This window comes from Pantherophis guttatus, chromosome 3, assembly GCF_059756535.1.
Source record: "Pantherophis guttatus breed Tessera chromosome 3, ASM5975653v1, whole genome shotgun sequence".
NCBI classification, from domain to species: domain Eukaryota; kingdom Metazoa; phylum Chordata; class Lepidosauria; order Squamata; family Colubridae; genus Pantherophis; species Pantherophis guttatus.
The window spans coordinates 109,907,435-109,933,007 of NC_142065.1; the positions used below are offsets into that span (position 1 = coordinate 109,907,435).

At 38.5% G+C, this 25,573-nt stretch overlaps 1 protein-coding gene and 1 long non-coding RNA gene across 4 annotated transcripts in view; both read right to left on the reverse strand.

The window, feature by feature from the left end:
- Nucleotides 1–25,573, reverse strand: part of PBX1 (PBX homeobox 1) — a 350,318-nt gene that overhangs the window by 261,772 nt on the left and 62,973 nt on the right. The window lies entirely within an intron of this gene.
- Nucleotides 14,349–24,028, reverse strand: LOC117661238 (uncharacterized). Its single transcript, XR_004589924.2, has 2 exons — nucleotides 23,940–24,028; nucleotides 14,349–14,477 (listed from the first exon to the last, which is right to left on the reverse strand). It is a non-coding gene; the product is annotated as an uncharacterized LOC117661238 (long non-coding RNA).

A 25,573-nucleotide genomic window follows, 5' to 3' on the forward strand; every position in this document is an offset into this window, starting at 1 on the left:
AATATAATATATACTGGAAATGATGATTATTATGAAATATATTGAGAATTAATTTGAAAGATTGTGTTGGAAGCTGACATAAAATAGATAATTATATGTTAAGGGGAAGTTAAAATAAGAGGGATGGATACCAACTAGATAAGAGTTTGAGACTCAGAGGAAATATGTTGGAACTAGTTAAAATGCTGGAAATCAGCCAAATAATTATAGGAGAGTTGGAGCAGACTATGCTGGAAATCAGCAAAATAAGAGTGGGAGTCCTGGAGGAGACTATGCTGGAAATCAGCCAAACATAATATGCTGGAAATCAGCCAATAAAATTCTGGAAATCAGCCAAACAAACAGGAGGAGAGTTGGAGGAGAATATGCTGGAAATCAGCCAAACAATGGAGGGAGTATAGGAGGAAACTATGCTGGAAATCAGCCAAATATAATATTCTGGAAAGCAGCCAATAACAATGATAGGCTTGGAGGAGATTATATTGAAATTAGCCAAAAATAGTTGGTTTTCTGGAGAAAAATGTGTTGGGAACTAGCCAAACAGAATATGTTGAATAATAGCCAAATAACAGAGGGAGGTATGGAAGAAAATATGCTGGAAATTAGATTAAACAAAACATATTTTTGTGATAAATCTGTGTAACATGAAAAGAGTAATAGATGACAAGGGAGATAAAATCAAAGATAAATTGATAAAGTTTAAGATATTAAGAATTAAGGAAAGGGTCAAGAGACTAAGAATTAGATAGAACTTTGCTTTATAAAGTGTAATAAGAATGGAGTGGTATAGAATTTGAAATCAAGATTTGTGGTGATAAAATTGTAAGGTAAATAATTAGAACAAGAGGTTAGAATATTGCTAAAAAATTCTTTTTTGATACTGATGGAAAAAGATATAAGGTGAAGAAGAACAAGATATGATTAAGATTGATTAATAGAAATAAAAATGAGTGAGTTAATTTGAAATTAAAATTGTATTGATATAATAGATTTGTTTAGATGATGATGTTAGAATTTATATTAAAACTTGTTCTTATAGGTTTCGAACTTTTAGTGTAGAGCTTTGACTAAAAATTTTTTCTATGTTTTGATTTTGAATTTTAAAAGATATAATGGGAAATTGTGAATGGAGCCTTTTTAAAATGTAAGCAATTGTACCTATTCATGACCGGATCGAGACTTCGCTCTCGAAAGAGATGTATTTTAAGTGTTATATTGGAAAAAATAAAAAATATTTTGGGAAAAAAAAAGAATGATATGGAAAAGGATACTACATTGAACATGCCAAAAAAAAAAAAAAACAACCCAAACCTAACTGATATCTTAACCATTAATAGAGATGCGTAAAAAACATACCAAAAATGTGACCTGGATAATTTTCCTATATTTGGATTTACAAAAGAGTTAAAGCTTTGAAGAATTTGGGGAGAATAGACAAAGAAGAAATGAAAAGAAATGTGAGTTCTAAGACCTTATTTGAAAGGATATAAAAGATTAAGTTTTTTAGAAATAAAAGGAAGGAATATAAAGTTGTTTTATTTAATCAGGGTTAAAATAGATATGTTATCTTTGATAAGTCTTAATGGATTTTTGCTGATTATGAGTGAAATGATTTCCTTTCTTTTTATTTATTCTTACTTTTTCTCTCTTTCCTATTGTCTTTTTTCTATAACTTCTATTTTTATTTTTATTCTATTATTTTTTTAGGTTGTGTTATTTTATTGTTATAAGTGTAATTTTTAATAAAATCTTCCTTGACAAAACTGCAGGGATTGTTCCAGTAGACTCCAGGAATCAACATTGAATCGAGCTGCAGAATTTATTACATGGATCCAGTAAGAGGGCTACAACCCTGAGGCTGTCATAACTTTGTTTTTATAAATCTGGAAGCGCAGTTCTATATGCTTATTAAAGAATAAATTTTAATAACTCAGTGGGATATTTCAATCTGTCACTAAATTAATAGCAAGTTACAATTCCAATAGTAAACTCATATACTGTCTTTCTTATATTCAATCTTTCTTCTTATTTTTTTTTTTATTTCACATGATATTCTCCAACATGTGATTTTATCCAGGACTGCCTAGATTTCCTGGAGAAAGTCTGACAACCATTGTCAGGAAGGGCAGACCAAGTCACTCAGGTTCAATGCTCCTAGCAACCACAGCTGAATTCCAAAGAAGCAGGCTTCCAAATCAGCCAAGCTATAAATTTCAGGTGGGGGCAACCAAGAGGTTTCTGCATCTGTTGCTTTGTTGCTTCTGAACTTTCCTCCTCAAAGGAAAGTTCCATCTTATTATGAATTAGTTCTGATTACTTCCCTAGCTCTCGTCTATTGAGTCTGCTCAAGCCATAACATATATGGTAATTCTGACTTTTTTTCCCCCTCCTGCTGGAATAAGAGGAAAGGGAAGTTGTAAATCAATTTTTTGTGTATGTGTGTAACAAGGATTGTTGATTCAGTGCTTACACACTAAAATTCAACATAAGCGTATGCGACTTCTTAATTTGAAGTGCATAGGAAGCTAGGAATTATTCAGAATAATTGCATGGGGAAAGGAACATTTTGTATATTCTCAAAGATACATCTCAGAACTGAACTAATATATGTACTGTTTTTTGTTTCCTAGATTTGTATCCTGGCTTTTCTCCAAAAGTAGAGGTGACCTATACAGCTACCTTCTTCCAATTTTTCCCACAAATTTCACGTTATGAGGTAGATTGGACTGAGTCACTCAAAAAATCACCAACAACTGAACCTGCCTGTTGAGTAACATATCATCTTAGGCCAGAGGGGGTAAAAATACCTCCTTTGTGGAGTATACATAATCTTGGAGGGGGGGGGGGAGGAGGAATTAGTTTAAAGAAACTGACTGGGGCCTCACAGTTTTGATTGACTTGATTTTATGTCATTTTTATGCATGCATTTTAACTGTTGCATATTAAAACCTTAATGTTAACTTAACATTTTAATTGTTGTGTATATATGAGTGCCAGTTTGATCTAATGGTTAAGGCACCAGGCTTGAAACGTCTTAGGCCTGAAAGCTGACTGGGTGATTTTGAGCCAATCTCACTCTCTCTGCCCACAATGTCAGACTTGCATGACAAAGTGGGTCAGTTAATTCATGTCACAACCAAATGGACCAACGCTCATTTGATCTGAAAAAAAGCAGACCCTGCTGCTGTAGGAAAATGATAATTGTTTAAATGTTTTAAAATATATTGGCTAATAAACAGATAAATTAGATAGATACATAAAAAGTTTTGATAATTTGTTTGCTTAATAAATTTTTATGAATCCTCAACTCAAACAATTGTAACTCTGAGTAGCCTACAATCAACAAACAAATGGAACCAAGTTTTCAGATCTTTTTCAAAAGCCAACCTGGTCAGGGCCAACTGTATATCAAAAGAGATAATGTGGGAAGGAGGAGGGGAAGGCAGTGATGTGTGCAAACATCTGGGAAATGTTGATCTTAACTTTTCCCCAAATGTTCAGATCTAATTCAAAGAATTGAGGTTTATCTATTCTTAACTGCTTGTCATGAGAATTATCTGAGAATGGCTGACTCTTTTACCTGAATTTTACATGGATGCTAACTGCTCTCTCTTCAGTGTTTCATGCCGTTTTCCTCCCACTAAAGCAGTCCCACAGATCTAGCAGGCTTCCATTACAGCAGCAGGCATCAGCAACAGCTGTCAGTTAGGTACCACTAGTCTCAGGCTCAGTGAAGCAGCCCACTCAACCTCTGTGGTTCCAACCACCCTGGCCTCAAAGTAAGGATGTACAGGGAGATGAGGTGGGGGAGGGACAAGGGAAGCTGGCTAACTCCATTCTCCAAGAGCCGTGGTAGCAATCTCAGCCTGACATTGGATCAGCTCCTTCTTTCCAGAGCTTAGAGCCCCCTCCTTCTCCCTCTTTCTTTCCCAACCCATCTCCACCCCAAGCTTCCCTCACTTTCTTTTTCCTTTCCCAGGCTGGGTTTAATTTGACACCTTGAGCCTCAGTAACGAGGTGAGGAACAGAACAGCCACAGTGGATTTCATTAGGCTCAGCATTGCAGGCCCCACTCTCTGTGCATTAATGACATCGGAGGATAGGGAAACGAGACAGCCACCGCGCTAGATGAAATAAACATGAGGGCTGTCAGCAGTGACAGCTGAAGCAAAGGGGACAAAAATAAGTCAGGTAGAGACCTTTCCCATTCTACACAATGCAAAGCGACACCTTGCAAAGGCCTTTTGCTGCAATCCTCTTTTCCTGGGAGAAAAGGAGTGGGGCGACGGGCAGAGGAGATGAAGGAAAGGAAAGGCTATTAAATTAGCAGCATTTTACCATACAAATTACATTTATCAGTTTAAATGTCAGCAGGAACCAGGCCCGCTCTCCTTCCTTAGAGAAATACTATGAAGGAACAGGAGTTTTTTTGCAAATCATTGAGAAGCTTCTTTCAGTGTTAACTTCACAAATCCAGAACTGTGGTCCATCTCATGATAGGAAAGAGCAAACAAAATATTTTTCCTTCTCCCCAGGCCAGCCACAGCAAATGAACTGCAAAAGAGAAAGGTTACAGCAAGGAAGATGAAGGGATGCTCCATTTGCTCTGCTGGACTCTTCTTTGAAGGAAAGAAATCTGGACCTTTTGCAGAGAGTATATGTGTAACTGTGGGTGGGGGGATAATGGCATGCTGGTGAAGAAACTCTCCATCTACGTAGCTTAAAGCCATTGTTCTCATTTGTTCTCAAGCAGTGATATAATCAGCCCAAAGACAGAAAGAACTAAACTACAGTATTCAGATGAACAAGGTGGATAACCTTCTAATTCTGTATGCCTTTTTAATTTAGTCTGAGTCTAATTGGCATTCCTTTTTATGACTGGCAATGGCACTTCAAAATCTTGAGTTTTTTCCAGGCCTCCTAAATTGCTGTTTTCAGTTAAAGATGTCAAGAATTAAGCCTGTATACAAAGAAAAGAAGATGAGGGGGAGGGGGAGGGGAGGGGGAGGGGGAGGGACAGAGAGGAGGGAGGGAGGGAGGAAGAGAGAGAGGGAGAGGGAGAGGGAGAGGGAGAGAGAGAGAGACCACACATTCAACCACTGAGTACTTAAGGGCCATGTTTGTTTATTTATTTAAAGTACTGTAAACTGCCCACAACCTGAATGGCTCAAGGCAGCTAACAGGCAGTGGCTCTGGACAATAGCAAGACTCTGTTTCTGAAATAGCCTTTTAGGTACTGTTTAAATAGATCTGTCTCTGAGAAAACACTAGAATTATGACAGCTGGAATGTGGGATTCCTCTTCCCCCTCTCTAGAAGTAACCCGTTTGGGAATCCAGATTTTGATAGGAAGACGGCAGTGTCTTAAGTGAAGCCATTATATAAATTGAGCAGAATTTACCAACCCACAACTCCTCCTCCATGTTTAAAACTATTCCTCACCCAAGAAAGTAGGAAATGCATTATGCCTGCCAGAGAGTACAGTTTTAATCAGAGGCTTTTTTAAGATAAGAAACCTAAGTTTTGAGAATGTAAACATTAGGCTGCTTAAGCAATCCTGTCAAATGAAAGTGTTTTTAAGCAGTCTGTCATAAACCAGCCTAATCATTTCTAGAAGCATGGTACCTAAAAATAGCAAAGGCATTTTTGACAAGTCAGACATCCTGTCATGGCAAAATTTGGAGACTTTCTGTTTTTTCTACAGAAAACCATTGTTGCAGCTTATAGTCTCTTTCTCTACCCCCCCAAAAAAAAATTGAAAGGAAGGGGAGGCTGTACTGATACTGTCTTCCTATCATGATTGGCCCAAATAGGACTGCTAAACCATTGACTAGAACACGGCAGACAAGAATGTTTCAACTACTTAGAGCAGACCTAGTCAATCTGAAAGACAAATACTATCTGCCTAACCAAGAGGAACCACATTTTTTTTTCCATATGAAGATATATAACTATGGACTAAGGACTAAGGACAGAAAAGGGTGAATTTTCAGAAGCAGAAACTGTCCTGCAGGAATTACGGTACAGAATGATGCTGAGGTATGAATTGGTGAAAGAAAAAAGGAGAAAAATACTTGTAGCTGGCAGGTATTTTCAAATGCAGTGATAATATACATAGTTTTAAAAAAGGTCCCCTAAAATGAGAGGAATTCTTTTTTGCTATTTAGTGTGAAAAGCTACAGAGCAAAGACTATGAAACCTGATGGTGTGGTAACCTGGTTAAAACTAGGGCCCATTTTATATTGCAAAAATAAATGCAGGTCTCATCAGCAAAATGCTCAGTTTGGCCATGAAGCAGGGAAAGAGATTCATAACCCCAATGTCAACTGTCTAGTTGGTGAATCCAGAAAAAGAAACTCCTGGGACATTATTTTACCAAGAGTATAAACTTTACTGAATAAATCACATTGCCACAGAAGAAGCAAAACCAGTTCTGGGTTTCCCGCACAAAAGCAAGCATAGTTAATTCCGCCTTTCCCTATGGGCCACCCACAGTCCATTATGTCCACTAATCACTTCTGCTCATTTTGTTATGGGAACCAGCCAACCATGCTGGGACATCTGCTCGGTGTGTCCTTGAGATGGAAGCAATGTCTCACGAGAGCCAATGGATACTTGGATGCCATTCTCCCCAGTGGTGAAATCCTCTGTGGTTTGCCACCAGTTCGTTGCCCATGCATGCGCGGTGTGCACCAAATGCATGTTGTGCGCATGTGCAGTGCGCACCAAACATGCACTTTGCATGGAAAAAGGAGGCTTAAGAAGGTAAGTAGAACAGCAAGGGGGGGAACAGCTGTGCCGCGTGATTTAGATTCGCTAGAAAGCAGGATTTCCTGCTTTCTAGTGAATATAAATCACGCGGCACAGCTGATCGTCAGAAATACCAGTTCGGACAAACCAGTAGCATTTTTTTACTACCAGTTTGCCCGAACCAGTAGCTTTTATTACTACCGGTTCTCCCAAACCAGTGCGAACCGGTAGCATTTCACGCCTGATTCCTCCCATCCTTGCATTCCATTCCACCCCCTCCCTTTATTGTCAAGTTGGGAGCAAAGGAAAATGTAGGTGAAAATGTGAGTCAGTCTTGACACACAATCTAGAATGGAGCTCCAAGCCATTCCTAATTTGTCTGTGGAGGTGCAGTGCTTAGAATGCAATACTGCTGGCTAATTCTGCCGACTGCAAGCAGTCCTGCCGACTGCAAGCAGTTCGCTCAAGAATGAGTCAGCCTTCCATCCTTCCGAAGTTGGTAAAATGAGGACCCAGATTGTTGGGGGCAATATGCGGACTCTGTAAACCGCTTAGAGAAGGCTATAAAGCACTGTGAAGCAATATATAAGTCTAAGTGCAAGTGCTATTTTCACATAACTTTGATTGAGTTTTTAGGATTTTAACAAAAAGTGGCAAAGAAATTTCTTTGTGTACGTGAAAGTAAATTAAAAATTATCTTTGGAAGTTCCAAATTTCACTATGACACTGAAATATGCAAGCACACATACAGAAGAAAAGTAGCAGAGATAAATGAATGCTGAATACCAATCTATAAACACTGTTTCTTGCTGGACATTAAACAATCTGGGAGATCCACAATAGTATCAGATTCATTAGGTTCAACAAGGAAGAGTTGAAAACCCAAATGCAAGTTATATAGAACTCTCAAATTATCTTTGCTTAATCCCATTTGGTTTCTTAAAACCTTCACATACCTCCAGTTTTTCACGTTATTTTTCATATTATGTGAAACATGGATAGATATGTGAAAAAATCAAATGAAATGTGTAAAAAATGCAGTAACCATTAGAAACAGTTCATTAAGCACCTATTGAAATCCATTAAAAGGAATTCGATTATAGAGTTTAAAGATGGCCTCGTCACTTCTGCTCAGCTCAGACTCCAGGGGGAAAAAAAAGCGGGGAGTGGGGTGGGATGGTCTTTTAATAACATTTTCCAATGGTTATTTTTCACACAGTAGTTTATTTTGTAAGTATTAAGATGCACTGGAATTTATTGTTAGATCTCAGGATCCCAATTCAGGGAGAATTTTTTTTTCTCTAATATGTCCTGTCCTAACTTCTTGTTAGTCTGGTTCAGATCTGAAAATAAAAGTTGGAACACACACTCATTTCCATACTAAATTGGGATAATACTTAGCAGCGTCCTATTATGGGGTACAGAGAATGGTTGCAATAGCTCATATAACGAAGCTGTTGTCCTAGCTGTTGGTCTCATCATCATATTTCAACTATAGCATGATGAAGTTGGTGGGTGGGTCATCCTTGTGGAAAACACTATTTCATCAAATCTAGAATCTAGAATAGAATAGGGCTGGATGGGACTTGGAGGTCTTCTTGTCCAGCCTCCTGCTGAAGCAGGAGACACTATACCTGTGATAGCGAACCTATGGCACGTGTGCCGAAAGTGGCATGCAGAGTCATCTCTCAGAGCATGTGAGCCGCCTCCCATTACTCTTCCGAGTTCCAACGAGCAGGCCACCTGGTCTTCACATGCGCGGGAGCACCGGAAACTGGAAGACCAGCCGTCTGGTGCGCATACGTGCGCTGAGAAGATGATCTTCTGGTTTCTGGTGCGCACATGAACACCAGCCAGATGGTCTTCATGTGCGCATGCACACCTGAAACTGGAGACCAGGTGATGGGGCGCATGTGCACGCTGGAAACCAGAATATCATCTTCCCGGGGTGTGCGTGCGCCTGTTCTTCCGGTTTCCGGTGTGCGCATGTGCCCTGGCCAGCTGGTCTTCACATGTGCATGCATGCTCTGGAGGATTTCCTTGAGCCTCCAGGAGGGTGAAAATGGCCTCCCCCGGGCACCGGAGGCCCTCAGGAGGCTGGAAATAGGCCCATTTCTGGACTTCCGGTACTTCCCGTTTTTCACCCTCCCAGAGCCCCTGTGTGCACCCTTCACTTACCTGGCATCCAAAACAGGCCACATGAAGACTCCTGGGAGGGGAGGGGTGGGGTGGGTGGGGTGAGCCAGTCCTTGGAACAACTGGTTCGGTGAACCAGTTTAAAATTAACATCCGGTTTGCCTGAACTGGTCCGAATTGGCTGAATCCTACCTCTGCTTATACCTTTGGTTTTTCCTGCCTAAATGTAAAACTTTGCTTTTCTCCACTTTAAAATTCATTTTTTTGAATAGGGCCCATTGTTCAAGTCTATCAAAATCATTTTGTATTCTCAGGTTTTCTTCTGGGGTGTTGGCTATTCCTTCCAGCTTAGTGTCATCTGCAAATTGGATGATTAGCTCATCTAAGTCATTTATGAAGATATTGAGTACTGAGCCTAAGACGGAATCTTGTGGTATCCCACTGCTTACTTCCTCTATGTGGATGTAGTACCATTAAGGACTACTTGTTGAGTATTGTTTGTCAGCCGGCTACAAATCCATCTGGGGGTGATGTTGTCTAGCCTGACTAGGTGGCTCAGTGGCTAAGACACTGAGCTTGTCAATCAGAAAGGTCTGCAGTTCGGCGGTTCGAATCCCTAGTACAGGTCTCCTGTGTGAGCAGGGGGACTAGATGACCTCCAAGGTCCCTTCCAACTCTGTTACTGTTACTGAATATTCCACATTTTTCTAGTTTACCAAGTAGTAGGTTGTGATCTACTTTGTCAAATGCTTTACTGAAATCTAAATATATTATGTCCACAGCATTTCACTGCTCTACTAATTTAGTCACTTTATCACAGAGAAAAATAAGATTGGTTTGGCATGATCTGTTTTTAACAAACTCATGCTGGCTACTAGTTATAACCTTATTTGTTTCTAGATGTTTGCAGATTTGTTTTTTTCATTATTTTTTCCAGGATCTTCCTAGGTATTGATGTTAGGCTGATTGGTCTATAGTTTCCTGGGTCTGGTGTTTTTTTTTTTTTCCTTTTCTTTCTTGAAGATGGGAATCACATCAGCCCTTTTCTAATCCTCAAATACTTCCCCGATGCTTCAGAATTTTTGAAAGTTATGGTACAATGGTTCTGATCATCACTGCAGATACAGCATCATCACATTTGCTAATAATCAGTACATATCTGTAACTTGACAGGCTAAAGGGTTTGTATAAAAAGGAGCAAGACCTTTGACTGTTAATTATTTCCTGCACATTACTTGGCACTTTTTTGACATGTAGGCAATGAAAAAAGAAGTATACCTCTTCCCATGATAGGGAAGAGGTATATTTATTGCTTTTCTGTCAGCTGTGCTACTGGGAAATATATGGGGCCTCCATTAATATGGCTACAGTTAAAACACAGTTCTGATACCAGCTATCCCATTGTCCAGCCCTTGTTGACCCCAATAGCATTCAGAGTATTCTGGTATAGAATGGCTTGGAATGTCAAGTCAGGAGAAAACTCCCTGAATATGGTGTTTTTCATTAATGTTTCTCCATTTCTTTTCTGTCTGGATTATGATCCAGAAAATATTTTAGGGCTAAAGCATGCCTAAATATTGCATAGTGATGCTAAACAGATGAGACCTCAGAATAGTGGCTCTGCTGCTTCCTTCTGTTTTTCTCCTTGTTCTAGGTGAGGATTGCTAATTGTTCAGCTAATGGTTCAAAAGAATAGAGCACTGAGACATTGTCATAAATGCTGATTTTGTCTCTTGCTCACATCACTCCACCATCCACAGAGATAATAGCTTCAGAGTGGGTGAGGTTTGTATCAGGCACAGAACAGAAAATAAACCTAGTATATCCTCTTCTAGAGAACCAGAGCCAATTGTCTGAGCTGCACAAGGGTTAGGAAACAATTGCTCACATCAGTCCCTCCTGCTTCTCCATTACTTCTTTTTGCAGGATATTCTTTTTTATATTTAATCATCAGGGATAAAACATTACTGATATGCAACTTAACAGACAACTGACCCTGGCAACTACTGACCCAAGGAAATGGTTGCTTATTGAATCCTGTTGGGACATGTGCTACCAATGATGTCATTCAGTCCTCAACCATAAGAAAACCAAATCAGAAAGGAAGGAGAGAGGGAGACAGAGAAACTTGCATCTCTGTGGCAAGAAAAAATATTTAACTGGAACAGTTTTCTATATCTGCTGTACTTCACTGGGGTTTTTAATAATTTCTGGATTTGTATTTTCAATAGCAGTATGTCAGGCCACAACCGCTTCAGAGCAAAGCACATAACCCATTCAGTATTCTAGCTCTGATAAACTGCATCCAGAGAAGACAGAAAAAACCCTGCAGTCCATGAGATACAGATGTTTTCCTCAAGGCATGGTTTTATTTCTACTTCTTCCCTTTTCTCCAATTTCTAGTACATCTGCAGCAGTAGAATCTCCCCTTGTTCCTACATGGCCTGTCTACAAACATAATAAAAAGTAAACTAGTGATAAACCAAACGTTTCTTCTATAGTATGTACAACAGCATTTTTGGTATTTGTCATATATATTGGAACTTTAACAGATTAACACAGATGGAAGGGACCTTGTAGGCCATCTAGTCCAACCCCCCATCCAAGCATTTCTGACAAATGGTGGGCCAATCTCTTCTTGAAAGCCTCCAGTGATGAAGCTCCCACAACTTCCGAAGACAAGCTGTTCCATTGGTTGATTGTTCTCACTCTCAGGAAATTTCTCCCTATTTCTACGTTGAATCTCTCCTTTATCAGTTTCCATCCATTATTCCTTGTCTGACCTTGGAAAATAGCTTGCCTCCTTCCTCTCTGTGACAGCCCCTCAAATACTGGAACATTGCTAACATGTCTCCCCTGGTCCTTCTCTTCACTAGACTGGCCATGCCTAGTTCCTGTAACCGTTCTTCATATGTTTTAGTCTCCAGTCCCCTGATCATCCTGGTTGCTGTTCTCTGCACTTTTTCTAGAGTCTCAACATCTTTTTTTATAGTGTGGTGACCAAAACTGGATTCAGTAGGTATGGTCTTATTAAGGCTTTGAGTTGTATCAGTACCTCACTAGATGTTGATTGTATCCCTCTGTTAATGCAATTTAGGATTGCATTGGCTTTTTTGGCTGCCGTCGCACATTGCTGCCTCATATTTAACTGGTTGTGCACTAAGACTCCAAGATTGCTCTCACAATTACTGCTATTACTGCTACAATTACTGGTTTCACACAGTCTATATGTGTACTTTTGGTTTTTCTTGCCTAAATGTAAGACTTTACTTTTCTCTACATTGAATTTCATTTTGTTAGATAGGGCCCAATGTTCAAGTCTGTCAAGATCCATCTGGATCTTGAGCCTATCTTCTAAGGTGTTAGCTATTCCTGCCAGTTTAGTATCATCTTCAAATTTGGTGAGTTCCCCTTCTATTCCCCTCATCTAAGTCATTTATGAAGATATTGAAGAGTACTGGGCCTAAGACGGAATTTTGTGGTACCTCACTGTTTACTTCCCTCCATGTAGACATAGACCCATTAACGACTACTCATTGAATAGTTCGTATTGAACCAGTTACGAATCCATCTGGTAGTGATGCTATCTATCCCACTTTTTTTAGCTTACCAAGAAGTAGGTTGTAGTCTACCTTGTCGAATACCTTGCTGAAGTCCAATTATATTATGTCCACAGCATTTTGCTGGTCTACTAATTTAGTCACTATGTTGAAGAATTAAATAAAATTGGTTTGGCATGATCTGTTTTTAACAAACCCATGCTGACTACTAGCTATTACTTTACTTGTTTCTAGATGTTGGCAGGTCTGTTTTTTCATTATCTTGTCCAGTATCTTCCCGGGTACTGATGTTAGGCTGATTGATCTGTAGTTTCCTGGGTCTGGTTTGTTTTTTCAGTTTTTTTTTTCTTTAACACCAAGAATTCCTACATCCATGTCTACATGCGATCCTAGGTTGGTAGTAGCAAAATATACAGAAAGCATCAATTGGAAAGGTCTAATATATACACGAAGTCAGAAACTATATTGTCACATTTTGGAAGGAGCATGTCAAGAACAAAAATATATTTCTTCTTTTAAGAACCATAAAGGGCAGAAGTCTGACATATTTTGCCTATATTAATTTTTATGTAGTTTAATCACAATTCTTTCATTAACATTATTGTTGAATGCTTCGGTGACCTCTGTGGTTAGAAACACATGCTATCAGCTGAGGTATGTAATTCCTTGAGAAAGATAGTTTGGCCACATTATCCTTCACATCATCATTAGTATTACTATTAGACAAGCTGTCCTTTTGATGGATTTGGAAGGTACAGCTAGTGCAAAATATAGCACCTAGGTCAGTGATTGAGGTTTTGTTCTGCAGATATGTTATACTATACTGCTCAAAAAAATAAAGGGAACACAAGCAGAAGACATCTGAGATCTGAATGAATGAAATAGCCTTATTAAATACTTCGTTCTTTGCCTACAGTAGTTTATACACTGCTCAAACAACTAAAGGGAACACAAAACTACTGTATGTAACAAACAAAGTATTTAATAAGGCTATTTCATTCATTCAGATCTCGGATGTCTTCTGCTTGTGTTCCCTTTATTTTTTTGAGCAGTGTATGTTAGAAGGTATGCTTTGGCTGGTAGTATGCTACCAAACTGTATTTAAGATGCTGGGATTAATATACAAAGCTGAGGTGTGCTGAGGTGTTTCTATGGTGGAATTTCACTCCATTCCACTGAGACCAAGCGTAAATTCACTTTTTTAATACATTAAAATTCATGCAAGCTTTTTAAAGCATCCCCCCTACAATGTCCCTATTTTTCCCATTGCATTCTCTAAAAAATAAAACTCAAATCAATAATTCCAAACTTAAAAATATAATTGAAATCTGCATTCTGTTCTGATAAAACCTACAGTCAGTAAATTCACATTTAATAAACTTTAAACTTTATTTTAAAAATGAGATTAACAGATTAAGTCATGATTCAATTTATTAAATAATAAAGAACAGTAAAGAATCCACTGTATTTTAGAATAACTGGCATTAGAAAGCTGTTCTGATATATAGCAATCCTAATACCTTCTTTAATTCAGCAGGAAACTTTTGGTGCGTTATGATCTGCTGATTCCATTTCTCTAGCTAACTTCAAATTATGCCAATTGTACCACTTTTTTTAAAAAAATCATATTTTGGTGGCCATAAACCTGCTAGGCCTGCCTTTTTCTGCAATGGGCACAAAACATTTATAGATTTAAATAGCTATATTCATATTCACATTCACTGGCACTTTCTTCTGCTTCATTCTCTTCTAAACATCAGGCTCCAGATCTTATATCATATATGAGATTTTAAGTGATGCTGCTGTTCCGCTTTTACACTAATTTTTACAGCTTCCCCATATTTTTAACAGTAATTGTTTGAATTGCAGATTTGTTTCCACCTAGCAAGCAAGAAACAGAACAACTTGTCCAGCTCTTTATTTATTTTTTTCTTTGAAGATCATCACAATAATCAACTCTTCACAGATCTCTTCCTTTCTAACAAATACTTGAGGGTCATCTTGATTCCAAGGGGGATCAGGCCATACAATTCTGAAAAGAAAAAACAACCTTGAGGATACCTGGATTTGGGGACTTCACAAGGCAAATTAATATAGGAAAATGTCCTATGGATGCCCAGTTTTGTATATAGTCAACCTATATATGTTGAGGGGTTATTGTATTAGTTCTTGAAGTATGAATAAATTCACAAAACAAACAAATATGTTCTCCATTCTTCCATATAGGACTATTTAAAAGTATGTGGAAAAGTCACAATATTCTCAAAGAAAGTCTGTCCTTTCGGACAAAAAAGCTTAAAACGTTTTCTTTAGAAGCCAGAGTCTTCCATTAGCAACACAAAATACAATGTTTAGTCTCTAAGCACATTCAGAGGCAGATGTCATATATACATACTATTGTGACCTAAGCAGATGGCTGAGCAGATTCAGCTCCTATTCATCCAGCTGCACCCTTTTTTGTTTGTGTAACTGCCCTTACTGGCTTCCTGTCATAAGGTCAAACAAGTAATTCTTTTACTGTATTTTACAACTCCAGTTCTAGTTTCTGGTCTACAGTAATTCATATTCAGTTACGAGAACTAGAAACATATCATGAGAAAGTAAATGTTCTCAGGGGACTGAGAATATTTCTGGTGTGGCTATCAGATTCTACTATTCTAAATTTGATTAAGTGGTTAATATTGTTCATTTCATTTGTATTTCAAAAGAAGCACTTTCAACTCTTTCAGTCACTAACAAAAAGTTAACACAGTTAATATATCAGAAGGACAGCAATCTCTACTAAATCAGATTTTCCCACTCTTACATTTTCTAATATCTATGCTAAAAACAAAACTCTGCTCCCTATTACCAATTCATGTGGTAAGATCAGTTAATACACAAAGCATTCATTTTGTATCATAGAATCCAACTTGTACCAAGGATGCCTTTGTAATCACTGGATCTGCATTATAGTGAATTAATTGAGCCAATTTGGCCCTGAACATTTAAAAAAAATTGAAGAACTAGTTCTTAGAGGGAGAGAATTCAATAAATCTTTCCCTTAATTTTGCAGAATAAGTAGTGCATTTCTTGAGGAATCCAATTTGGCACATAAGGATGTTAGCATACCCACAGATACTTCCCTTGACATCTGTCACCATCAAGTGTTTTTTTCCCATTAAATATCTGTTTACATTTTTAAAATGGAAGCTGGCATGCCTACACAGCAAAGGCAGTTTCCTGTATTACTTTTATTTCCAAAAATGCCGCTAATTCCACCATAAATTGTCTTAGAAAATTGCAGCCCAGGGATTTCAAACTATGCCTAGCTCCTCAGAAACCTTCCCGGATTGAGAAGCCCTTCTTACAGTCACATCACCTTGGTCACCTCACAGATGGATGACTGCAATGAGCTCTACACAAGATATTCTTAAAACCTTTTTGAGGTACAGCTGGCACAGAATACAGTGGCAAAAGTAGTGGTGTATGGGCCACCCTATGCCTATGCAACACCACTGCTCCGTGAGCAGCACTGGATAAAAGTGGGCTTTCGAATACAATTTAAGATGTCAGTTGTCACCCTGGAAGGTCTATGTAGCGTAGGACCTTAGGGACTGCCCGCCTGTAGCATAGATATTTGACGGACTGCCTGTCTCTTCTGGTTATAGCCTACCCAATAAAATCTGGCACAGTTGGCTCTCGGCTTGTCCTGCCAGTTAAACAATGCTAATTAGGAGGACCTGGGAGACAGACCTATCACAGCACCTCTATCACAGCACCTGCCCTCTGGAATAGCACCACCCCATAATTTCAATGGCTCCCACCTTTGAGCCTTTTAAAAAGATGACACCAAGCTGGCAGGAATAGCCAACACCCAGAAGAAAAAGCTCAGGATCCAAAAAGATCTTGACAGACTTGAACCATGGGCCCGATCCAACAAAATGAAATTTAATGTAGAGAAAAGCAAGGTTTTACACCTGGGCAGGAAAAACCAAAGTTACAAGTACAAAACCTGGCTCAAAACCTGGCTCAAAAATAGTAACTGTGAGAAGGACCTTGGAGTCCTAGTGGACGATCACTTAAACATGAGTTAGTAGTGTACGGCAACAGCCAAAACAGCTAATACAATTCTTGGTTGTATAAACAGAGGCATAGAATCAAAATAATGTGAAGTATTAGTACTGCTTTATAAAACCTTACTAAGACCACACCTGGAATACTGCATCCAGTTTTGGTCACTACATTACAAAAAAGATGTTTAGACTTTGGAAAAAATGCAAAGAGCAGCAACTAATATGATTAAAGGCCTGGACATTAAAACATATGAAGAACAGTTGCAGGATTTGGGTTTGGCTTAGTCTAGACAAAAGAAGAGAGAGGGAGAGGGAGAGGGACAGAGACAGAGATAAACGTAAACATGGAGAACATTTCTGAAGGGGACAGAATAGGAGGCAGACCACACATTGCAAAATCAGTGGTGTGAAGCAACAGGGAGGGCAGGGAGGAAGGACCAAGTCCGGTGCCCCCGGAGTCTCTGTGCAACCTGTCTAAGTTCCTTGGAGCCTTATCTAATATAACAAGTAGTTAGCTTGAACTCTGCATGTATGAGTCTGGTTGTTCATGCTTGACAATCAGCACTTTGTCATTAATTAATTAATCTCCCATAATTCCTATACATTAAATGGGCAATCATTTTATGAGATTGTCCACAATGGTTTCAAAGTAGCAAAAAGTACCCAAAGATTTAGATCCTATTACCTTTATCAGTGAGAGAAAGAAAATGTGCTTATTAAGTTGCTGTCTTCTTGAATTACTTTCTCCAAATACCTTCCCAAAGTAGCCACTATTTCCCTGTTTAGAATCTTTGATAGATGTGCAGGGAGGAGACATAAGGAGCCCCATTTTAGCCCAGCATTTAACAGCATTTAGAGGAAATAAAATGTTTTCTCAAAATCATTTATTCACCCTGCTACAGTTACTAATGATTTCTTTTTTGCTGTTAAGATAAAATCCTTATTGTTTTATGAAACGCTGGTTATGTTAAGCAATTTTAGATTTATATTGTACCTTGAGCAAATCCTAACATAACAATTTAGAAACGACAGAAAGGCAAAAACTTCAGTCTTAGACTGTGAAAAATAATCAGTTTCTACCAAAGCTTATCTTCAACAAGGAAATGTTTTGAAAACTTCTTTGATATCAATCTTTTAAAAAAACTTATACAACCAATTTTCTAGAAAATATGCTTAAATCAGCTTTCAATTTCAATCAAATATATGAGAATAAAAAGAACAAAAGTACAGTGCAGTAAAACCATAAAAATGTCTAAAGAAATTACATATAAGCATATAAGCAGCAAAAGCATAGAGATAATTAAGAATTGTTTATAGGTCTGCTGGAAAGTGTGTGTGTGTGTTTGTGTATGTGTGCGTGTGTGTGTGTGTGTGTGTGTATACAGAGCTAAGAAATGGTGGGTCTAACCTGATCTCCCTAGCAAAACTAGTATAACTCTTGGGTGAAAAATATCTGTCCCAATGTTTTCCCCTTCACAGTACTTCAGACAGGGGCAGCTAAAGCTGGGTCTTGTAGAGGAAGGATTCACTTCTTGAAATATGCTGCAATTTATGTAGTAACAACCAATTGGTCAACTGACATCAGTAATTTAATCACAAACTACTGTTATTCATGTGTAAATTAAAAAAAAGAGGGGCACATAGGATAAAGTAATAAAGTTATTAGAAAATGCCAGAATGATCTAAGTCTTGCCCTCTGGTATGCATTTTAAAAAATGTCTATTGGTTCATTTTTTTGACTTTGCTTATCCATTCATGTATCAGAGCTGTGCAAATCAGATCGTGTTTAGACCACCAGGAACTACCCATTCATCAGCAGTCAAAAATATTTTTTATTTATTTATTAAATTTATATGCCTTTTTATATTTTTAAATATTTTTTAAATATTCTAATTTGAGTCTGGAGGAAGGCTGTACTGGGCAGGAGAATAAGGAACTAAAAAGCTTGAACAATTGGCTCACAATTTTTTCCAATTATGAATTATGGTAAGTCCAGTAGGCTGAACCAATCAACCCAGTTAAAAAAAAACTACATTGTCTTGAATGGGCTATCAGTCTGAATCAATAAATATTGTGAAAACCCATACCTTAAGCTTCCACCCTAAGCTTCTCTTGTACAAACGTCTTTCAAATCAATTTGGCTGTAAATAGGGGCTGCTGAGCATCTCCCAGATAATTCTAAGGTAATGCCATCTTATATCATTAGGTTCTGCACCTCAAGAAAGAAGTCAAGGCACGGTGCCTCCTGCTTCTTCCATCAGGATCCTTAGTACAAAAGCTTGCTTTTCAAGAAGCAGCTTGGTGCAGTCCAAGCCCCCCTATGTAAGGATTTTCAGAGCATCGTCACTCACCCTGCAAGCAGGGGATGAAAGAGAGGGGGAGAGTGAGTCTATTTGAAAGCACATTCTAACCAGACCTAATAAGTTAATGCAGAAATCTTCCCATTGAGGCTGTCTATTGGAGACACTAGTCTCCCCTGAATCAAGAACTGCTATGTTGTAATATAATAGATGTAAATTAAAACAGAAAATCTATCATGCCTCTAATGTTGTCTGATAGCTGAGAGTCTGGATCCGTAAAAGGAGAGGCACAGCAAGAAAGGGTGATATATGGCAAAGCTGGATAGAGGGTGAAAAGCGTGGCGAGACAAGCGGGAGAATGCCGCAGCCTGCTCTCGCTCCTCGGACCCAAGGGCAAGAGAGGAATAAATGTTGATTAGTGTTGATTTTGTCCGACACGTGCTTGCCGAGTGACAGTTGGACTAAGCAGCTCTGATAGAGAACCATTAATCTTGGTCTGGTTTAAGTAGAGTATATTAATTTGTGTCATTTTTACTAAGTCGTACTGAGAAAGGCTTTTACTGCTTTGCATTTGACTGCTTTGGTGGTTTAGCCTCCTTTCTCTCTACCCATTTCACCCTTCCTTTTTCTCCTCCCCCCCCCCAAAAAAAAAACAGATCCTGCATTGGTGGCAGCAGCAGTAACACCACCACCATATTCAAATGACACAGCAGGAGGCCAGGAGACCTAGAGCTCCTCACTTGGATTAAGAAAATAAACTCCCAGGGTGTTGGCATAGCAACAGCATTTCAGATGAACTCTATATAAGGCAATGATTAATAAATTAACATTTTTATCCTGTTCTTTTCTTCTTCTTCCTCCTCCTCTCCTTGGAACCATAGAAAGCATTTATTCAGAACAGGGCAGGAAAGAAGGAGAGGTTAGAGAAATGGGTGCTGTTTGACCTACCTGGAGGGGCTTCAGTTTGATACTGCTCAAAAACACATCTAGCAAAATTGCACTCTGCAACTCTGTTGTTGAATTTTAACTGGTGCATACTGTTAGTTACTCACTTACCAAGATTGCATGCTGCAGGAATCAAAGGCTCTCTCCCACTAAAGTATTCTAAAAACTAATGGCACAGTATGTCTGCTTCTTACCTTCAGCCAAATCTAGGATAAATATAAACTATGATAGTGCTCGAGGTAGGAACCCCGGATAATTGCCAGTTATTTATGAGCCCTATTTTGAATATGATAATAAATACATACATGCTACATGTAGCATGTAGTTTAGATCACAGCCTCAGATTTGTTAACTTAGTAGTTAGTGCAAGTAAAAAAATAGTCTCAGACATTGTTGGTCTCGCAAATCTTAACTGCATCCTTATTTAAGCTGCTTCCTTAAAAAAATGAAGCAGATAATATTATAAAATAAAGAACATAAAATAGAGTGCTCCTTTTTACTTTTGGGAAACACTACTGAAATAAACATTACCAGAAATTCTCTAATAATGCGGGAGCATGTAAATTTAAAAATAATTTGATCTTTGACTGGAAATAAATAAGCTTAAAACAATGACTATAATTATAAAGAAAGAAAGCATGCACCTTAACAAAACAAGAGGCACAGCTATGCATTCACAAGTATTAGTTGGAGTGGGAAGAGAAAATGAACTCGGGTGGACAGGTGAAAACCAAAAAATTAGCCTTCCGTAGCTTAATTTATAAAGAATTTGGGAAATGTTTGCCATGAGATTTAAAAAACCCTTTCTGCACTATACAATATGTACAGTGGTGGTATTCAGCCGGTTTGGACTGGTTCGGATGAACCGGTAGTGGCACCCCCACCCACCTGCCCAACCACCCCGGCACTATACTGTCCTATTTAGCCACGTGTTCTAAGCCACATGCGCATTCAACCCGCGTGCGTGAGCAAACCGTGTGCACAAGCAAACTGTGTGTGTGAGCAAAGCGCATGTGTGGAAGGGATGGGCGCATGCATGGAAGTTGTGCAAGTGAGCAAAGTGAGCGTTCACGCACGTTCACATTTTCGGTGCACAGCGAACCAGTGGTAAAATTATGTGAAACCCACCTCTGAATATGTAGCAGCTATACATGAAGAACCTTTTTTCACATCAAAGGATTTGGACAGCCATATTCATCAGAGATGTTTCAAGAGGGAAAGGAAATCAGAATTTCATTTTTTCTTGAAGACTGCCTTCACTGTCCAAATATTCTCACAGCATAGACCAGCAGAAAAGTATTCTCCTTTTTGACACCTTTTTATGAAACAGCTACAAAACAGTATTCTTGGATGTTCTTCTACCAGGAAGTTAATGCCATATTCAAAAGTATTAGAAACTGTCACATTTGGACCGGACCACAGACACTGCTTCCCAAGAGCCTATATCCAAATATAGGCCATCCACAAACAAGATCAAAGTAGACTCACTACCATATCCTGAACAAAAACCATAATAATCTTACAAAATCATAAATATAACAGAATAACAGAATAGGAAGGGTCCTTGGAGATTTTCTAGTCCAACCCTCTGCTTAGGCAGGAAACCCTACACCACTTCAGACAAATGGTTATCCAACATCTTCTTAAAACTTCCAGTGTTGGAGCAGTGTTGTTCCACTGATTAATTGTTCTAACTGTCAGGAAATTTCTCCTTAGTTCTAGGTTGCTTCTCTCCTTGATTAGTTTTCACCCATTGCTTCTTGACCTGCCTTCAGGTGCTTTGGAGAATAGCTTGACTCCCTCTTCTTTGTGGCAGCCCTTGAAACATTAGAACACTGCTATCATGTCATCCCTAGTCTTTCTTTTCATTAAACTAGACATACCCAGTTCCTGCAGCCGTTCTTCATATGTTTTAGCCTCCAGTCCCCTAATCATCTTCGTTGCTCTTCTCTGCGTTCTTTCTAGAGTCTCCACATCTTTTTTACATAGTGACCAAAACTGGATGCAGTATTCCAAGTGTGGCCTTACCAAGGCATTATAATGTGGTATTAACACTTCACGTGATCTTGATTCTATCCCTCTGTTTCTGCAGCCTAGAACTGTATTGACTTTTTTGGCAGCTGCTGCACACTGCTGGCTCATATTTAAATGGTTGTCCATTAGGACTACAAGATGCCTCTCACAATTAGTACTATTGAGCGAGGTACCACATATACTGTACCTGTGCATTTTGTTTTTCTTGCCTAAATGTAGAACCTTACCTTTTTTCACCACTGATTTTTTTTAGCACCCAATGTTCAAGTCTGTCAAGATTTTTCTGTATCTTAAGCCTATCTTCTGGAGTGTTAGCTATTCCTGCTAGCTTGGTGCCATCTGCAAATTTGATGAGTTCCCCATCTATCCCCTCATCCAAATCATTGATGAAAATGTTGAAGAGTACTGGGCCTACCCCACTGCATACTTCCCTCCATTTAGATGCAGTTCCATTGAGTGCAGATGGTCAGCCAGTTATGAATCCAGTTCCAGTGAAAGTGCAAAGGTTCACCCAGGAACCAATGGGACTGGCAGCCTTCCCTAAACTACTCAACAAGCCTCAGCAAACATAAAGAGAATTTGAGATTTAAAAAGCAATATTGGACTAATATACTGCACTGACCTTTCATATTGTCATGTCAGAAACAGAAATGTGAAGCCCTCCAACAAGGAGAAGCCTAATCTGGGATAGGGATAATTTATAGAAGCATGAATAACAATTGGATGGCAGAAATTTTAAATATGGATTTCACCTATAGAAAACCTTGAGCCATTTAGAACTGTCATTTACTATTGACATTATTTAAATATTCAATTTGTTTTGCTTCATGCAAGTGCTAATGGCATCCTATTAGAGATCCTGATTGTTACAAGCTTAATGAAACATCAAGATTTGTCAGTAATCCCTATTGTCGTATTGATAGAAATTAACATTCTGAGAATTTTCCTCACTTTGTGTAACTCTTGTAAGATGCTTTGCAATTCATGTCATTTGTCTTTCAAATAGTGAAGCAGGCTAAATTAATACTTAATTTCTTATTTTTCTACATAAGCCAACTCCAGCCATGTGTTCACCAGATGTAGTTGGGCTTACAAATCCCAGGATTTCCAGCCACTTATAGCACCAATGCATCTGGACTCTACTGATCACAGAAGGCTGAATTCCTTGGTAATTCTCGAATGGATCAAGGCAGGAAAAGCAATGCCAAAATACAGATGTTGTAGGATCCTTACTCTTTTTAAAGTATGCTTGGTCACCATAATATAAAAAAGACGCTGGACTCTGGAAAGAGTGCAGAGAAGAGCCACAACAAAGATGATTAGAAGACTGGAGGGTAAAACATGAAGAACAGTTGCAGGAATTGGGTAATCTAGTGAAAAAAAGGACTAGGGGTGACATGATAGCAATACAGATAGTCCTCGACTTATGACCACAAGTGAGCCCAAATTTCTGTTGTTAAGTGTTGTGATACATTTATTAAGTGAATTTTGCCCCATTTTATGACCTTTCTTGCCACAGTTGTTAACTGAATCACTGCAGAATCACTGCAGTTGATAAGTTAGTAACCCAGTTGCTAAGTGAATCTGGCTTCCCTATTTACTTTGCTTATGAGAAGGTTGCAAAAGGGGATACAAATAGCAATAGCACTTAGACTGCTTCATAGTGCTTTACAACTCTAAGTGGTTTACAGAGTCAGCATATTGCCCCCAACAATCTGGGTCCTTATTTTAGTGACCTCAGAAGGATTAAGTCAAGGTTAAGTCAACCTTGAGTCGGTCAGGATCGAACTGCTGGCAGTCGGCAGAGTTAGCCTGCAATACTGCATTCACACTACTGTGTGACCACAGCTCTAGGTGACCATGGGCCACAGCAAAGGTCATAAATATGAGCCAGCTGCCAAGCATTTGAATTTTGATCACATGATCAGGGGTTTGCTGCAAAGGTCATAACTATGAAAAATGGTCATAAGTCATATTTTTTGGTGCTGTTCTGACTTCAAATGGTCACTAAATGAACTGTTGAGGACTACCTGTATTCCAATATTTGAGAGACTGCCACAAAGAAGAGGAGGCCCACCTATTCTCCAAAGCATCATAAGGCAAGTCAAGAAGAAATTGATGGAAACTAACGATGACTCCCCCAGACGCTTCCCCAAATACCTCTCCAGATGTCAGCTCATCAACCAGTTCTGCGCATGTCAGGAGGGGATGGCTCCAAGCAGTTGTCTGAGAGTGATTTGGCTGAAGCACAGCTGCAGCAGGACAGCCCTGAGATTTAAGATGAGGAAAGCATGCAGCTGCAACTGATCAGCAATGAGGAAGAGGAACTGCCTTTTTCATCTGATCCAAGAACAGGGCAGAGAAAAGGAAGAAGCAGCTAAGGCCTGCCTGATTACTCGTGAGGAGGCAGCTGCGCTCCTCTTGATGGACTGTGGATTGTGTCTCTTCAGATGTTGACCGTTGCCTTTGCCTGTGGACTCACCTTTGTCTTGGAACTTCAAATGATTCAATTTGAAACAAAAAATAGAAACATCAATTGTTGAAGTATAATTAATGTAGTAGCTCTTCATTTTTGTCTATGAAGGCGAAACAGGCAAAATATTACACTGAAAATTGGAGAATCTGTCATAGTTGTAGTAAACAAAGAACAATGTGTTTTGGGCTGTATAATGTCTAACAGATGCAGAATGCAGTAATTTAAAAAACAACAACTGAAAACAATGGGAGCAACCTAAATACATATTTTGCCACATGGGAATAGAGCCTAATCAATCTCACTTTCAGAATCTGAATTATTCAAAATACTTTACTGGCAGGTTCTATTTTTCATCCGTTATAATTTTTATGAACTTCAAAAACTTGCCTTATTCACCTTTGCACAGTCTTATTTATTTTCTGATTTGGTGTATTTCTTCCACATCTTAGCATGTGGAATTTTAAATGTAAATATTAGAAAATTTCATCAAATATTGTTTGATTTTCATTTTTTCCCCTTGGTTTTCATAGTTCCAACTGCCATTTTTATCTTCTGCCAATATCCACAAGGTGTAGTGAGGCCAAGAGGCATTCTTGAAATTAAAAATTGTGCTAGAACTAACATTTTCTATCATGCCCGCTTCCCATTTAATTTTATTTAATTTTTAAAAGTTATTTTAAAAAGTAGAGTTTGGACAGATTAGCAAGCACCAAAGCCAATGTCAGGGGATACATTTGAGTGCACTGAGGATTCAAATGCTATAAAGTTGGTAGCACTAGTAATAAAAGCTTAGCCATTATGAAGGCACATGCCAAGCCCCTTCAAAGTGTAAGATATGGTAAATAAATATTTTGTACTGATCTATGACTCCTGTTTCCAAGCACTGCCCTTGCCTTCCAGATGCTTTTTTCTCTTGAAAAACTAGGACTTTTCTCTGTTTTAGGAAACAGTAATAACTTTATAACTTCATCAACCCTTATTTATATACATCCTGGTAGAGAAAAACAAAGACTATTTTGTTTGATATGCTCAGATATGCAAGACTGAAGAGTCAAGAATGATTGTGGACATCAAAAGTGAACAATCAAAAATATATGTTTACTTTGACACAAATATGTGGTAATATAGTATTTACAAAAACACAAGCAGCTTGAGCAAATGTTGACTATCCATCAAGTTGCATTTCTGCACAAATAATTTCCATTACTTAATGGCATCTCAATAATGGATTGCAGCTTAATAAAACAGAAAAGAAGCACTAAAAAAATGCAGAGAAATGGGAAAGGTATGAAGAACATAAAATACAAATGGTGACTCA